We start from the raw sequence: 18,365 nt of genomic DNA, 5'->3' as shown, positions 1-18,365 counted from the left end.
CTGACCTTTGTCACCTTAAAATGCTAGTGTCTACAAAGGACTCTGTTTCCCACAGTAAGACAAAAGCAGTCTAGGATCTCGAAGGTCCTGATAAACAGAACTTTCAGACATGCAAAATTTCATGAAATAAATATATTATTTCTCCCATCATTCCCATCTAGTGTTCATGTTTTCAGTTAATTTGGGAAATAGAATTTCTACAGTTAGGGCAATCAACATTTCCTGCTTTCTAATCTAATGCTTAACCATTGCTGTGAGAAAAGGACGGTGGCAGATTTTAGCAGCAACCTCCACCTGACTTCTTGACTGGAGTGCTCTGGATTTTAACATTGGACTTCTCCGCAGCACCAGCTGTTGCTCCAGGATCCATTCGCTTTTTAATCTCCGTGGCCATTGTCATGAAAGACTGTTCTACAATCATTGTGTTCTTAGCACTGGTTTCCAAAAATGGAATTCCAAGGGAATCTGCAAATTCCTTTGCCATTGTGTAGTCTACTACTTTGTTGTCAGGTCACATGTGTTCCCTACCAACAACTTGTTGACATTTTCACTGGCATAGCGATCTATCTCCTGCAGCCACTGTTTAACGTTATTGAAGGACTCCTGGTCAGTCACATCATACACAACTATGATGCCATGACTTCCTCTGTAATAACTGGAGGTGATTGTTCGAAATCTTTCCTGGCCTGCTGTGTCCCATATCTGAAGTTTGATTATTTTCCCTTCTAGCTCTATAGTCCGTATCTTGAAATCCACACCAATTATGCTGATGTAGCTTTCAATATACGTGACATCTGCAAACCTATGGAGAAGGCAAGACTTTCCAACCCCAGAATCGCCAATCAGAAGTAACTTGAATAAATAATCATATTCGGGATTCATGCTGGACATGTCACTGCAGCTGCCTCCGCTGCCACCGCCCTTTCTGACGCAGCTGCCGCCCCAAGCTTCTGCACCACGGTTAATGGAAGGGGAGGAATGAGCTAAGCTGTTCCAGTAGAGCAAACGTCAACCCCACACCGACGCTTAATACACAATCAGCAGCCGCCGCCACTCAGTGATCGCTTTCACCCAAAAATTAGGCTTAGATCTTAATTAGCAGGGTTTATCCGCAGGCTAAATTAAACACTGTCATACATATATAGATGGATAGAAAGATAGATAGATAGATAGATAGATAGATAGATAGATAGATAGATAGATTAGCGATAGAGATATATAGATAGACACTATAGAACGGAATCGGACAATTGATGTGGAATATACACTTAACCCATGTAAAACTTTGATCTTTGATTTCTATGAAATGCCAGAGTTTCACATGATATTTGTATAGAAAGTGAAAGGATGAGTAAATGAGTGAACTTTTGTAAATTGTGTTTCTCTAAGTTTACAGCTTAAACTTACATTTTCCTAAGTTGATTGAAGCTGAGACAAGGCAAATTTTCACATGAAGTATCTCCTTGTGTTTTCAAAAGCTTTATGTATGTATGCTGACTATATATGACTTGCAAAGTCATTCAGGTGGCAGATAATGCCTGGGGGGAAGTGAGGACTGTCCTCCTTGACAGCAAAATCTTCTAATGAGTGTTCTTCCTGTCATTGTGAAACAATACAAGTCTCCAGGCCAAATCCTATGTAAATTCCCCTTGTCCCTGGGATGGGATACTAATGGTATGGCAACAACTGAGAAGCTCTTGGTCCTGTGAAGGCTCTTTTCCCCAGTGTAGGGGAATGACTGGGTGTTGAGGTGGGAGTGGGTGGTTGGGAAGGAGAGCATCCTCATAGAAGCAGGGGAGGGAGGGATGGTAAAGGGGTAACCAGAAAAGGGATAACATTTGAAATGTAAATACATAAACTATTCAATTTTTTAGAAAGGAAAAAAGAGAAAGAACTGACTTCTGTTCATTATTTGACCATGCCCTTTATGGGGCTGCTCAGTGCTGTGGCTATAATGGTGAGATGCAGGGACAGAAAGGAATGCTCAGCAACTCAGCTGTTTATGTTTCTGCATCCCATCCTTAAAGGACATCAATCAGCTGGCTTCTCAGTCAATTGATATCAGCTCATGAGGGCATTATGTTACTTCTGAGGAGTAACAGTACAACAAGCAGGCTTAGATGAACTTTCAAGAAAAAAAACAGTTTATTTTAACAATAAAAACAATAGAACTGGAAAATAACTAAGTGGGTAAGGAGCTTAGTAAACAGGCATGAAAGCCTGAGTTCAAATACCTAGCTTGCACAGTTAAATCTGGGCATGATACTGAGGGAGAGTGGAAATAGATAGATTCCTGGGGCTCATTTGCTATTCATACAAGGACAATCATTGAGCTTCCATTTCAGTAGGTGATTATGTCTCAAAATCTGTAGTGGCTGATATAGTGAAACATAGCTTATGGCCCTTTTTTTTACCTTGTCATTTATAGTCATATACACTTACATATATGCACATACATGCATCAAACAAAAAAGAATAGCTGACCAACACAGTAACAACAGGAATAATATGTCTAAAAAGCATGACTTTTGTAATCAGACCTGTTGTGCCAGTATGTGCCATGGCTGAGATCTAACCAAATGTCAAGCATAATGGCTGGATCTGTCTTTCCTTCTCACTGGCCATTAGTTTAATTATTTTCTTGTAAAATAGAATACATTTGAGAGAAATCTCTTCAACAGTAGTACTCATTCTGCAAACAATTTCCCAAAGTCTGTTATGCTCAAATAATGGATAATTTAATACACAACACCCACATACACTTTGCCCATTTATTATACCCTATAATTATATTTCTAGATGATTGCTTGTATACTTTCTTACCTTATAATGGAAATTAAAGTCTGATGACTGGAGATGATTTAATTTTCTCAAGGAAAGGAACTCCTACCCACTACTACCACAGATAATTTGTTATGGTTTTGGATTGCAGGGTTTATAGAAATATAACATGTTAAAAATATTTGTTTATATTTAGGGTTAACTATAGGTAGGTGTGTGTGCGTGTGTGTGTGTGTGTGTGTGTGTGTGCAATCAAATGGATCAAATAAGCTATCACATACACCTTTCACTGTTGTGTTTTCTTCTTCATCTTTTTAGCTTCTTTAAACTTTAGACTCATTCTTACTGTTTCTTCAAATACATAAAGAGTGTCACTTCATTGTACCTTTGGCCGTTTTAAAATCTCTAACAGACACTAAATGGATTCTTACATTCTTTCCACTAGTCTTTCAAAATTTTGATTATTCAGATCCTATACAAGTGATGATACCTTTATTTTGTAGCTCAGATCATTATCATTGTCTAGTAAAATCCTGCTTCTTCATATACTTGAAGTCATCATCCATTGACTACTGTTGCCTTCCCTTCTGTAGTAATATCGGTATTACTTTTTCTGGGTCTCCAAAATCAATGAGTATTGTTCCTGATTACAAGTGCCTCACAATTTAGAACAGTGAAATTGGTAGGTTTGAGAAGAGATCATTATAAAATTGCCAGGAACATTGGGACATTGAAAGCACCAGTATTACCTTCATCTGCACCTTCTATGGATCTCAAAGTGGCCGGAAGTTTGAAAGGCTTTATAGACCTATTAGACTATGTATTCAAGATTCCTGATATCTTTTTGAAGGAACTGAAGGACAGACAAGGAAGTAGCATAGAAACCTAATTCAAAAGCAACCTGACAATATAGGTCAGAAATACCCTATCAAGAGTAACTGCAAAAAACAAGGCATCAAAAGTTCTGGTGATTGTTTGCAGCTATTTTTATTTTTATTCAAGACAAAGATTTTTTTTTGATAACGGGACATGAACATACATTGGTGGGCTCTTTGTCTTGATTGACATGCTTGGCTTATTTATTACTTTGTTTCATCTTATTTTACCATATAATTTATAGGCATAATATAGTAAATGGGGACTTTTCCCTGAAAGTTCAATTAGAAAATATATTCACTCCAAATCATTCAAGAAAATATAGATTAGCCTGTATTTCCCAGTTACATACCTGGATGTCTTAAATTAAAACAGAACATCAACATAGGACTCTTAAGAAGGAACAGTTTACTTCATTATTTGAAGTGGAATATCCTGATGAAGGTTGCTAAGCACATTGTTAGGAAAAGCGAATGTTTATAAAGTATGTACAGATCATATTTGACCTTACTAAGCACATTGATATGTGTATGTAGTTAAATCAAACTCTGAAGTCCCATTTTATTAAACAACTTTTATATTTGCTTTGAATGCAAAACTTTCATGTATAATGATCTTTTAAAATGTTAAAATGATGCAAGTGAATAAAAAATTCTCATATGATCTTAATTATTTCTACTAGATTAGTTCACATATGCATTTGTATTTACTTTTTGGTTCCAGAGTCCAAGGACAAGTGCCTCTATCTGAGGTCCACAAACCAGGATAAGACATATGGTTCCTTGAGATTCATTGGTTGGGGTGTATGATAGGAAGAGTTAGAAGAAATTTAGTCATTGTGGCTATGATGAGAAGGAACAGAGAAGCTAGTACCCTGTACCCTGTATTCAGAATAGTGACAGAAGTTTCAGTATTAAACAAGAGAAGTAATAAAACAGAAGGTAATAAACACTGTCAGGATCTCTTGGATTCTAACTATACTGATTAGTCGAATTCCAGGTCTCTCTCTGAAAAAGCCTGTGCTGATTGGCAGAACCCACAGAAAACTTTATACCTTAACTGGTAATTATTTTTCTAAAGAATTATATTTAATATCTCCCCCTCTCTCTTGAAAGACCTCTGGAGTGGGGAGACCCTCACTCGAGTCTCAGGATGATGTGACCCCCCAAGAACTCATGTAAGACCACCCTTGCTGTAATTTACACAAGGTTTATTGATAGGAACCAGTGCACTGTGGTCAAGACTCATATCCCAAGCAGGGGCAGAGGAGTTTGATGCCGAGAGGCTAGAAGAAGAAGTATTTAAAGGAAGAAACCACAACCTAAGGGGGCAGGGATGGCATCATTGTAAAATGTGGAGAATACCAGTGAAAAATCACAAGGAGAAATTCTCTGTTTCTCAAGATTGTTTAACCTTATGATCCGTTAGTTCCTGGGAGAAACTTCCTGCTTCTCAAGATTGTTCTCTAAGATTTTCCTCTAACTTTATGGTCAGCTAGTTCTTGGGAGAGAGTTGTGAAACCGGCTGGTGTAACTGCAGTTCTAGGGTGCGACCAGTTTCTTTCTTCTGTTCTAAACTTTTATCTAGGGGGCCAACCATAAAACTTCTACCTTCCATTCCCCAATTCTACTGGCTAGTTCTAATCATGGAACTAAATTTTAGTATCTTTATAATATGTTTTTTTTTCTCTTAAAGCATGATATTGTTGGTGTAATATTAAAATCTGAACAGTACTCACTCTTCCTCTAATGTAGATAACTAATTTATTTAGCACACATGGACCTATAATCAGAATCAGAAGCAAAATTACGAAGGTTCCCATAAGGGAAGATATCAGAGTAGTCATCCAAGGAGATCTACTAAGTCAGCTCTCGAACTCTCCCTGGTGCGCTTCTCTGTCTCTCTGTCGTTTGTCTAACCTTTCTGTAAGTTTACTTATGGAGTCTTTAATTACCCCTGAATGGTCTATATAGATGCAACATTTTTCTTTTAGCGTAGAACACAAAACTCCTTCTTTACAGACTATTAGGTCTAATCTTTTTTTATTCTGAAGGACTATCTCTGAGAGGGAGTTTAGGGAACTTTGGAGGTCAGTTAAAAAGTCTTTTTTATTCTTTCTATATCTAAATCAATGGCAGTTCTGAATTTTCCATAAGCCTTGTGTTGCAAGGAAACGGCAGATGTCCTTGTAGCTGCCCTTGCAGCACCTAGACTCAGCCTTAAGATAGTCCAGTAATTCTCAACACTCTTTTGTTTCTTACTAAGTCTTTAGCATCAGGATTCCAATCTGGACACTATCTGAACCTACACACAAAGGTCATGACTGTCCTTTAGAACTTCTAAACTTATACAGGTTGTGATCCCTGAGGCACAGTCCCAAGAAGTGTTAGGAGTACTAATGCACCTAATGCCTTCATAGTATGGGGATGTTAAATCATTTTCCATAGAAATCAAACCTAACCCCACACCTATGATTGGGCTACCTATCTCGATGGAACCCAGTGATTCTAAAGCACACTCCTCAAGTGAGCATTACAGCAACCACCCAGTCATGTCTCTGATGTATCCACTTATTTGATGTGCAGATCTAGGAAGCTTTTTGAAGATCTCAGTGTCCCAACTCCCAATCCCAATAGCTAGTATGCTACGCAGCTGATGAGGGCTGAGACTTGACAGCTGTCAATGTGGTTAGCAGCACCAGGTATGGTCCTTTTCAGCAAGGCTCGAGTGTCTGGGCTCAGTGTCATTGTATGTAGCTGAGTCTCTGACTTGGAACTGGTGAGATGTCTCAGGTGTCCCCGGGGCATAAGCTGCTGCCAGCTGTTACCAGATTTCTTTCTGTATCACCTGTAGGTCTTTTAGCCTGGCATACAAATCATTATAACTATTACATGTTGGTTTTATAACATCATCTAATACAGTCAGAGGAGCTGAGGCCCCATATAAGATCTCAAAGAGGGTAAGACTGAATCTAGAAGGAATATTTCTTGCTCTGAAGAGAGCAAGAGGGAAGGAGTGCCACCCAGTCTACATCAGTCTCCATGGTCAATCTGGTCAGGGTCTCTTTTAGAAGTCTATTTATTAACTGTACCTGTCCTGAACTTTGAGGTCTGTAATATAATGTAATTTCCAATCGACCTCTAAACACCTGGCCACACCCTGCCTTACCTTGACAATGAAAGCAGAGCCATTGTCTGACCCAATTACCTTGGGCACTCCAACTGGGGGAAAATTTTTTTCTAGTATCTTCTTGATGACTACCGAGGACATCTCTTGCTTGGTGGAGAAAGCTTTTTTTCTATTTTTGAAAGCATATCTACAAGCACTAGGAGATACTTGTTACCATATTTTTTAAGTGAAGCTTATTTTGACTTTATATTAAACTTTTTAGGTCTTTTTGCACTGTTTGTTTGTTAAGCATTTACTTGTTGATATATTTTATGTTTTTTACTGTCTCTCTGGCTAAATCTTAAAGTCTATTATATATATTTTAACTATTTGGATAAGCTTTTTATCTCTTAAATGAGTCTATTTGTGTATTTGGCAAAGTGAATCTTCTGTTTGTTCTCTGGGGAGTATAGCTTTTCCATCAAGTGTGCCATTGTTCTTCCTCTTTTAAGCAATTTGGACCTTTTCTTCTGTTGTACATTCTAAGTGAGGCCATCACTTAGTCCAATCCCAGTTCTCAGTGGCTGTCTCTCGCAGGCCTTTAACTAGGATAGGCTGCTGCATAGCCATTTTTCAAGCCACTTGATCTGTTTCGTTATTACCCCATGACACTGGATCTCTTCCCTCCTGATGTCCTGGGTAATAAATAATACTCACAGTTGCGGGCTTTATCAGGTGCATCCAAGAAACGGTAAAGGCATCTGTGGCTCTGATGTGCTGGGGGGTAGAGGTTTGTCTATCCCAGATGACATTTGTGTTGTCCACCATAGCAGCACCCACTCATCTCTGACCTTTATGAGGAGAACTTTTCTCTTCTCTAGACAAGGTAGCCTCAGCTTTCATTGGAGTCGATCAGCCAGTCACAGAAATCTTCTCTCCACCCAGGAGCTTCTGCCAGTGCTTGACCCTCGTGCTGTGGGTCCAGGTCAGGATTGGGCAGCAAGGTGACCAGATTGCCCCCAACAGGCAGAGAATCTATTCCATGTCAGCTGACCAGTTTTCCCTTCCTCTGGGACATTTCATTTAAAGGCAAAACATCAGCCACTCGACTATGGTTTAAGTACTGGATTGGGTGATAATTGTTAGTGCCCAGGTGGCAGGAGTGGTGTGTTAAAGGCAGAACCGCACTAAGCCACATATCTCCCAGCATCAGGTACTGGTGCACTGAGACAGGTCTTAAGCTGCACAAACACAGTCTGCAGATATGCATACACATGGCCTCACCCAGCCATTTCAGCCCACGCAAGCCATTTTGGAGAGCAAATTTATCATGAGCAAGGGCAATCAGGGATAACCATGAACTAGTGGGTTATCAGGCCCATGTCAAGGTCCACTGTTCTTTGGGTAGTCCATGAGTATTGTTTGTTGTCAGTAGCCCCCTGTACTCAGGGTCTTTTGATGGACACTGGCCAACTGGGGCGTAGGAGCCCAGAGTGTTGGGTCCCTGTATGTACAAAACATTGGGTTGGCTTCTCCTCTATCTTGGGGCAGTCTCTGACCTAGTGACCTTTTTTCTTATAATAGGCACACTGATCTTTAGCCGGGAATTTTCTTCTGTTGCTAGGTACTGTCTTCCTAGTCTCTCTAACTACTGTGGCCAGTATAAGATTTTTATACTGTCTTTTATCGTTCTTTAGCTCTTTAGCTTCCTCTTCTTTTTGTCTCTTTTTCCTCCTAGTTTTCTGCTCTTTTTGCCTTCTTTCTTTTACCCTGAACCACACTTCAACCTTACTTTCTCTGTAACTTACACTAACTCAACGACGTAGCTTAACCCTTCTAGTTTTTGCAACTTTTTCTTCATATCTTTTTTTTACTTTAGCCAAATTGGTGGGGCGTTTTTCAGTCCCTCAAAGACCCACCATTCGAGCCTGGTATAAGACTTGTAGCATTCCCTACCTTCAGGCGTATTGAAGTCAAGAGGCAGAAGTGAGGGCCTTCTATCTATGTCTGGAACATTGTTTCTGGCCTCTAGTCGGATTCTATATTTCCTCGGTAGTAAGGAGGACCTGTAACAGCTACTAACAAGCAACTCAAGTGGGATGGTGAGAAAACAAAAAAAGTGTCCAGAAAATAGAGGTCTGAAAGAGGAAAAATAGCATTTAGTCACACAGAAAGGCAATCAAAAGATTAACAGACAAAAAACAGAAGTACGCACAAAACAAAAAACAAGCAGCCACCATGAGATCACCACCAAACTGAACTGATTCAGATGGAGTTTGATGCCGAGAGGCTAGAAGAAGAACTGTGAGCCAAGGTGAGCCTTTCCTCCCTTAAGTTGCTTTTCCAGGTATTTTGTTAGAGCAAAAATTCAGAGAATTACTACAACCTTCATATTAAGGAAAATGTATTCTGGGAAATAGTTTAAAAGTACAAGGAATACTATTCTTGACAGGAAAGGAGAAGCAATAAGGACGAATGCTACCTAGAGGCATTTTTCTTTCTGAAAGGAAAAAAAAAGAAGAAGAAAAAGACTAATGACGTTTGTGAGACTGACCAAAGATAAACTCACTAAGACATTCTCAGCACTTTCAATTTGCGTTCCTTTTTCATGTTTTCAATATAGTATGAAAAGGCACTTTTACTTTTCATATTTCTAGCTCTGTTTCCTCTGTCTGGAAGAGCAGTGGCAGCATGAAAACACAAATATAATAGAGAAACAATATGTCAACTTCTTTTAAGCATGCCAGAAATCATTCGAATTGAAATCAGGACATAAGTGTTAACAGCTTTGATGATTTGTTCTCTTTAGTTTTTGCTTTATTGCTTTGCTCCCAGCAACCTTTCTATCCCATCTCTGTGCTTCCACCTTTAAAACCACAGAAATTTGGAGTAAGTAACTGTTTTGCACACAACATTAGGGAAAAAAGTTTGAAGGAGTTGATTGCATCCTTCTAGCATGTTGCTTCTGAGAATGGAACTCAGGTCATCGTGCATGACAGCAAATACCTTTACTGATAAGCTATTTCCCCAACTTGAATATAAACCTATAATAATTTTTCATTATAAAATTATGGCATAATCTGAGATTTATCTTGTCATTCCCACTATGGTCTAATCAAACTATAATTGTTGTGCAGAAGGGTATCAAATAGTTTATAAATTCAGTAGTTTAATAAAAGCTTACAATATGCATTTACATGTGTGTACATTTACCTCAAACAAATTTCTTTCTGGAGATATTTTTCAGCATTCTTTTATGGAGTAGTAGTATGTACAACATTAAAATTGAATCCAGGAGAGCCTGATAGGTCACTTTCAAACATGTGTCTGCCACCAGGTGTATTTGGCAAGATAGACATGGGGGTAACTCTGGAAATAGAGCTAGACAACCCTCTGTAGAAGAAATTTAAACCTACAGAAGTATCATTTGTAAGTTTGTCCCCCACACCCCCTCAGTGTCAAGAGAAAGGGGATGAATTTAAATTACTAGAGATTCAGCAATGGAAATTCCAAAGGTCGCCTTCAGAACCAATCTCATCTGTGTTCCAGGCAAAGTCGGTGATCAAATCACTTCTCTTGTCTGTGAGCTGTTATAAGACTGGATATCATGTTTTATTTACACCTCCTAGTACTAGAGTGATTGTGACTTGTCACCATTGGGATGTATGATATCTCCATCCTTAGAAGGTTTGATCATTAAATTAGCGAAAATAAGCATATAATAACAACTTCAATGAATGGAATCTATGTCTATATGTACTCGCCTACTTTCTTACAGAAAGAACAATGACCTAAAGGACCTAACGGGCAGGCTCACTTTTCCTTCCCAGAATATGCACCCACTATTGCAGACCCTACAACATGCCATGAGGTTGAACTGCATCTGTTCATCTTTCTACACCCTAACTTAGGAAGACATATGTCTTAGTTTGTGTTTTACTGCTGTGGAGAGAAACGACAACAATGAAAATTCTTATAAAAAGCATATAATTGGGGCTTTTTTGTAGGTTCAGAACTTTAATCAGGTATCATTATCATGGTGTGATTGGCTTTGAGGTAGATATCATGCTGAAGAAGGTACCATGCGTTCTACATCTGCATTAGCACACAACAGGATTAAAGAATGAGCCACTGGGCCTGGGCTAAATTTTGAAACATCAAAGTCCATCTCCAGTGGCACACATCCTCCAACAAGGACACCCCTCCTAATGTTACTCTCTAAGCATGCAAATATGTGAACCTATAGGAGTTCAACCTTATTCAAGCCACTACAACACAGCTATTTCTTTTCTCTTGTCTTTTTATTTAGACATAAACTACACCTTTAAATTCTCTGAATAAATGTGATGGCCAATCTTGATTGTTAGGCAACTGGAATTATATACCCAAAATGCTGGGTACTCGTGAGAGATTTTCTCTCATTAGGGTGTTTGAAGAAGGAAGATAGACCCTAAATTTGGGCCATACCTTCTAGTGGCAGCCCAGATAAAAGACATGAAAGAAGAAAAGTTTTCTTTTCTCCTGTATGTCTTTACCTCTGTTTACGTATGCTATTGCTGCAACTCCTCCACTGATATCAGAACCAACTTCTTTGGATTTCCATAATAGACAAAGTCAGTAGTTCTCCAGACTCTGGTACTAGACTATGACAGAGGAGTCATCCAGCCTTATAGATTGAACAACTGCAAGATCTTTGGCTTTTCAATAAAGAACTAGTTTGCATCCTATAAGCCAACGTACTAAATCCTTTATACAAATGTTTGTTCTGTTTGCAGAGCAAACCGATTAACACCCTGATGTTTTTAGGTTTCTTTCTTTTTCTAAGACAGCCCTCCTTGTACTATTGCATTCCATGCTTCCTTTTCCTATTCTCTTTCTCTAGGCAACTACAATGTTTCTAACTTGCTGCCTTGGTTTTCCCCTTCAAACTCTACTATATGCTCATTAAGCTTCTGTTTGAGCCCCATCTGTGCCCTCAACTTTACATTTGTGTCTAGTCTTAAATTATTGTGTTAGTGAAACAAATAGCCCCCAAAAGAGATACTGGCTTTATAAGTATTATGAGAAGGTTTGCAAGAACTCCCAAAGAATTTCCGTAATATTTTTTATTGTCTTTTAATTTTTTTAAGCTGGTAAACTAATCTGGTCTTGCATTCCTAGATTCCAACAAGATTAGCAGGAAAGAAAAAAAATGGCATGTTAGATTGTTACTAGCATAAAGGTATCAGAGGAAAGTTAGAACTCACTGATATAATAAGATGTAGGAACTTCTATACCTTTTGTATTAGTCAGTGAAGTTGAGGATGTCAGCAGTGACACAGAGAAAAGTAATATATTGCTTGAGTTTTAGGCCAGAGGCTTGACTGGGAGCAACAACAGATCAGAGTCAGCCAAACTTTCCAAAAGAAAATTAGTGAAAAAAATCAATGATAGAACTAAAAGAGTTTATTGTGCTGTGATACACAGGGAGAACACATCTAATGACTGACTTGCATTTTGAAAAGACAAACAAGGAAAATTGTGGTAATAGAATTGTGAGGGAAGGAGGATCAGCCCTAGCAGTGCTGTCAAGTCAGGCTTGACAGATGACCTTTAATAGACTAAATACAAAGTCATAGTGAAAATCAGCAAAAAGAAATGTATTGAAAGTGTCAGGCAGTTTAGAAATGGAAGAAACTAACAAACAGCTCCCCAAAACAGGATCTGAAAAACAATTAGTGGCAGGCACACTAGTTGGATTACAAAGTTCTACAAATGAGGGTTTTAGGAGGAATAGATGCTAATGATCTTGAAGTGTCTGCAAAAAGCAACCTTAGGCTCCTGGTTAGCATGCACACAATATTGCTACCCTTTCCCCTATGAAATTTTCAACTTTCTACACACTTTCACTTCTATACATATTCTTGCATATTACACAGAAAGAGTTATGGGAAAAATAGGCTTCCAGATAAAGCATGGCTCTTCTTTTGAAAGGGGAACTTAGGGGGAAGAGAGATGACCAACCAGGAGTGCAAACATCCTGAGATCACAGCAAAGACTGCCACCTCTGCACACCTCTGCCCACATCACTGGTCCAAGGGGAAACTGCACAGTACCTCTGGACACACGGACATAGGAACAGACAGCCATCTGTAGCCACAGTTCAGATCTGTGCTCAGATCAGATCTGACCCTACCAAACAGCCCCCTGCACCCAAATCCCATGAGAGGAAGAATTGGAACCTCAGAAGTGTGGATACTCCTGAGAAGTCAGAGGAGAATACCCTCTTCCCACAGTCCAGACCCACGAGGGAATTAGATGATGCCAACTGTGCCTGACAGGTGCAAGGACCAACAGGAGCAATCAGGGGCAGGACCTTTTGGTTCCTGCCAGCTCCTAGAGCTGGAAGACAGTCTCCAGGACCACTGCCACAGCTGAGAGCAAAACACCTGTTCTCAGGAATGACTGAAAGAAAACAGGATAACAGTTCTACAGGAATGCTGACAGAGAGGCCTAGAGAAGGGACAAGTCACTCCCAGAAACAGCAAGACAAGCAAACACCAGAAACAATCCAAGGGCTAGAGGCAAGCACAGAAACCTAATCAAGAGAAACCAAGACTACTTGACATCATCAGAGCCCACTACTCCCACCAAAGAAAATACTAAATATCCAAACACACCAGAAAAGGAAGATTTAGCTTTAAAATCACGTTTTTTGATAGTGATGGAGGACTTGAAGAAAGACATAAAGAACTCCCTTAGAGAAATACAGGAAAGCACAAGCAAACAAGTAGAAGATTTTAGAGAGGAAACACAAAAATCACTGAAACAATTACGGGAAAATACCACCAAACAGGTGAAGGAATTGAAAATGGAATTAGAAACAATAGGGAAAGCACAAAGGGACATAACACTGGATATAGAAAACCTAAGGAAGAGACAAGGAGCTATAGATACAAGCATCACCAACAGAATTCAAGAAATAGAAGAGAGACTCTCAGGGGCAGAAGATACCATAGAAAACATCAACAAAACTGTCAAAGATAATGTAAAAGGCAAAAAGATCCTAGCCCAAAGCATGCAGGAAATCCAGGACACAATGAGAAGATCAAACCTAAGGATAATAGATATAGAAAAAAAGTGAAGACTCCCAACTTAAAGGGCCAGTAAATATATTCAACAGAATTACAGAAGAAAACCTCCCTAACCTAAAGAATATTATGCCCATAAACATTCAAGAACCCTACAGAATTTCAAATAGATTGGACCAGAAGAGAAATTCCTCCTGTGACATAATAGGTAAAACAGCAAATGCACGAAACAAAGAGAGAATGTTAAAAGCGCTAAGGGTAAAAGGTCAAGAGACATATAAAGGCAGACATATCAAAATTACACCAGACGTCTCAGTAGATACTTTGAAAACCAGAAGATCCTGGAAAAATGTCATACAGAAATTAAGAAAACACAAATGCCAGCCCAAGATCAAACCTAAGGATAATAGATATCGAAAAAAAGTGAAGACTCCCAACTTAAAGGGCCAGTAAATATATTCAACAGAATTACAGAAGAAAACCTCCCTAACCTAAAGAAAGTTATGCCCATTAACACGCAAGAAGCCTACAGAATTTCAAATAGATTGGACCAGAATACTGTCTGTATCCAGCAAAACTCTCAGTTAACAAAGATGGAGAAACCAAGATTTTCCATGAAAAAAACAAATTTACACAATATCTTTCTACAAATCCAGCCCTACAAAGGATAATAGACAGAAAACTACAACACGAGGAGAACAACTACACTGTACAGAAAGCAAGAATATAATTTCTTTGCAATGAAAACAGAAAGAGAGACAAACAAACATAATTCCATCTCTAACAACAAAAAGAACAGGAAGCAACAATCACTATTCCTCAATATCTCTCAATATCAACGGATTCAATTCCCCAATAAAAAGACATAGACTAACAGACTGAATACATAAAAAGGACCCAGCATTTTGCTTCATGCAGGAATCAAACCTCAGAGACAAAGACCACTCTACCTTAGAGTGTCTAAGAAGCAATGGTCCAAAGAGACAACCTGGATTTGCCATTCTAATATCAAACAAAATGGATTTTCAACAGAGTCATTAAAAAAGATAAGGAAGGACACTTCATATTCATCAAAGGAAAAATCCACGTAGATGAACTCTCAATCCTAAATATCTATGCTCCAAATGCAGGGGCACCTACATTCATCAAGAAACTTACTAAAGCTCAAAGCTCACATTGCACCACACACAGTAATAATAGGAGGTTTCAACACCCCACTCTTATCAAAGAACAGACCATGGAAGTTGAAATTAAACAGAGACAGAGAAACTCACAAAAGTTATGAACCAATTGGATTTAACAGATATTTATAGAACATTCATTCCTAAACAAAAAGAATTTCTCCAAAATTGACCATATAATGGGTCACAAAACAGGCTTGAACAGACACAGGATGATAGAAATAATCCCTCACATCCTATCAGATCACCACGGACTAACACTGGACTTCTATAACAAGGATGACAGGAGGCCAACATACACATGGAAGTCAAAATGCTCTACTCAATTACAACTTGGTCAGGGAAGAAAGAAAGAAAGAAATTAAAGACTACTTGGAATTTAATGAAAATGAAGATACAACATTCCCAAAATTAGGAGACTCAATGAAATTCATAGCTCTGAGTGCCTGCAAAAGGAAACAGGAGAGAGTATGTGACAACAGCTTGACAGCACACCTAAATGCTCTAGAAGAAAAAGAAATAAATAAACCCAAGAGGATTAGAAGGCATGAAATAATCAAACTCAGGGCTGAAATCAACCAAGTAGTAATAAAAAGGAATATACAAAGAATCAACAAAACCAGGAGCTGGTTCTTTGAGAAAATCAATGAGATAGATAAGCACTTAGCCAGACTAACTAGAGGTCACAAAGAGCATATCCAAATTAACAAAATTGGAAATGAAAAGGGAGACATAACAACAAAATCTGAAGAAAATTAAAAAAGGATCAGATCCTACCACAAAGGCCTATATTAAAAAAATCCTGGAAAATCTGGAGGAAATGGACAATTTTCTAACAGATACAAGGTACCAATGTTAAATCAAAAACAAATAAACCATGTAAACAACCCCATAACTACTAAAGAAATAGAAGCAATTATTAAAAGTCTTCCAACCAAAAGGAGCCCAGAACCAGATGTGTTTAGTGCAGAATTCTATCAGACCTTCATCGAAGACCTCATATTAATACTGTCTAAACTATTCCACAAAATAGGAAGAAAAAGGAGCACTACCAAATTCATATTATGAAGCCACAATTACTCTTATTCCTAAACACAAAGACTCAACACAGAAAGAGAACTTCAGACCAATATCCCTTATGAATATTGACACAGAAATACTCAGTAAAATTCTTGCAACCCGAATCCAAAAACACATCAAAACAATCATCCATCAAGCTCAAGTAGGATTCATCACAGGTATGCACGGATGGTTTAATGTATAAAGATCCATCATTGTAATCCACTATATAAACAAACACAAGGATAGGAACCACATGATCATTACATTAGTTACTGAAAAAGCATTTGACAAAATTCAACACCCCTTCATGATAAAATCCTCGAAAGATCGGGAATTCAAGGCCCTTATCTAAACATAGTAAAAGAAATATACAGCAAATGAGTAGGCAACATCAAATTAAATGCAGAGAAACTTGCAGCTATCACACTAAAATCAGGGACTAGACAAGGGTGACCACACTCTCCCTACCTATCTAATATAGTACTCAAAGTCCGAACAGAGCAAACAGACAAGGAAATGAAGTAAAAGGGATACAAATTGGAAGGGAAGAAATCAAATTATCCCTATTTGCAGATGACATGATAGTGTACTAAGTGATCCCAAAAGTTCCACTAGAAAACAACTTAACCTGATAAACAATTTCAGCATAGTTTCAGGGTAAAAAATTTAACTCAAATAAAAGCCATCCTCTACTCAAAGGATAAACAGGCTGAGAAAGAAATTAGGGAAATGACACCCTCCACAATAGTTCCAAATAATATAAAATATCATGGTGTAACTTAAACCAAGCATGTGAAAGATCTGTATGACAAGTACTTCAAATCTCTGAAGAAAGAAATTGAGGAATATCTCAGAAGATGAAAAGATCTTCCATGCTCATTGATTGGCAGGACTAATATAGTAAAGATAGCCATTTTGCCAAAAGCAATCTACAGATTCAATTCCATCCTCCTCAAAATTTTTACTCAATTTTTTATAGAGATAGGAAGAGCAATTTGCAAATTCATTTGGAATAACAGAAAACGCAGGATAGTGAAAAATGTACTGAACAATAGAAGAACTTGAGGGAATCACCATTCCTGACTTCAAGCAGTATTACAGAGCAATAGTCATAAAAAATTGTATGGTATTGGTACAGAGACAGGCAGATAGATTAGTGGAACAGAGTTGAAGACCCAGAAATGAACCCACACATCTATGGTCCCTTGATCTTTGACAAAGGAGTTAAACCCATCCAATGGAAGAAAGATAGCATTTTCAACAAATGGTGCTGGTTCACCTGGAAGTTAGCATACAGAAGAATACAAATAGATCCATTCTTATCACCATGTGCAAAGGTTAAATCCAAGTGGATCAAGGACCTCCACATCAAACCAGATACACTCAAACTAGTAGAAGAAAAAGTAGGGAAGTCTCGAACACATTGGCATTGGAGAAAATTTCCTGAACAAAACACCAATGCTCATGCTCTAAGATCAAGAATAGACAATTGGAACTTCATAAAACTTCCAAGCTTCTGTAAGGCAAAAGACATTGCCATTAGGACAAAATGGCAAACAACAGAGTAGGAAAAGATCTTTACCAATCCTACACCTGATAGTGGGCTAATACGCAAAATATACAAAGAACTCAAGAAGGTAGAGTCCAGAGAGCCAAATAACCCTTTCAAAAAGTGGGGAACAGAGCTGTAGAAAACATTCTCAGCTGAGGATTATCGAATGGCTAAAAATCACCTAATGATATGTTCAACATCCTTAGTCATCAGGGAAACTCAAATCAAAACAACCCTGAGATTCCACCTCACACGAGTGAGAATGGCTAAGATAAAAAATTCAGGTGATAGCAGATGCTGGCAAGGATGTGGAGAAAGAGGAACAATCTTCCACTTTTGCTGGGATTGCAAACTTGTATGACCACTCTGGAAATCAGTCTGGAGATTCCTCATAAAATTGGACATTCCAGTACCCAAGCACCCAGCTAAACCTCTCTTGGCATATACCCAAAACATGCTCCAAGTTACAAAAAAAACCATGCTCCACTTTGTTCATAGCAGCCTTCTTTATAATAGCCAGAAGCTGGGAAGAACCCAGATACCCTTCAACTTAGGAATGGATGCACAAAATATGGTACATCTACACAATGGAGTACTGCTCAGCTGTCAAAAACAATGACTTGATGAAATACATAGGCAAATGGAATGAAGTAGAAAATATCATCCTTAGTGAGGTAACTTAATCACAGAAAATATACTTGATATGCACTCATTGATAAGTGGACATTAGCCTAA

The 18,365-nt window shown here is 38.4% G+C and overlaps 1 pseudogene; it reads right to left on the bottom strand.

The window, feature by feature from the left end:
- Positions 1 to 277: 277 nt before the first annotated feature.
- Positions 278 to 945, bottom strand: LOC134484861 (ras-related protein Rab-1A-like; annotated as a pseudogene).
- Between the last annotated feature and the right edge of the window lie 17,420 nt (positions 946 to 18,365).

Source organism: Rattus norvegicus, chromosome 1, assembly GCF_036323735.1.
Source record: "Rattus norvegicus strain BN/NHsdMcwi chromosome 1, GRCr8, whole genome shotgun sequence".
Taxonomy (NCBI): Eukaryota; Metazoa; Chordata; class Mammalia; order Rodentia; family Muridae; genus Rattus; species Rattus norvegicus.
The sequence above is the reverse complement of the archived record's forward strand: the minus strand, read 5'-3'. Positions and strand labels throughout refer to the sequence as shown.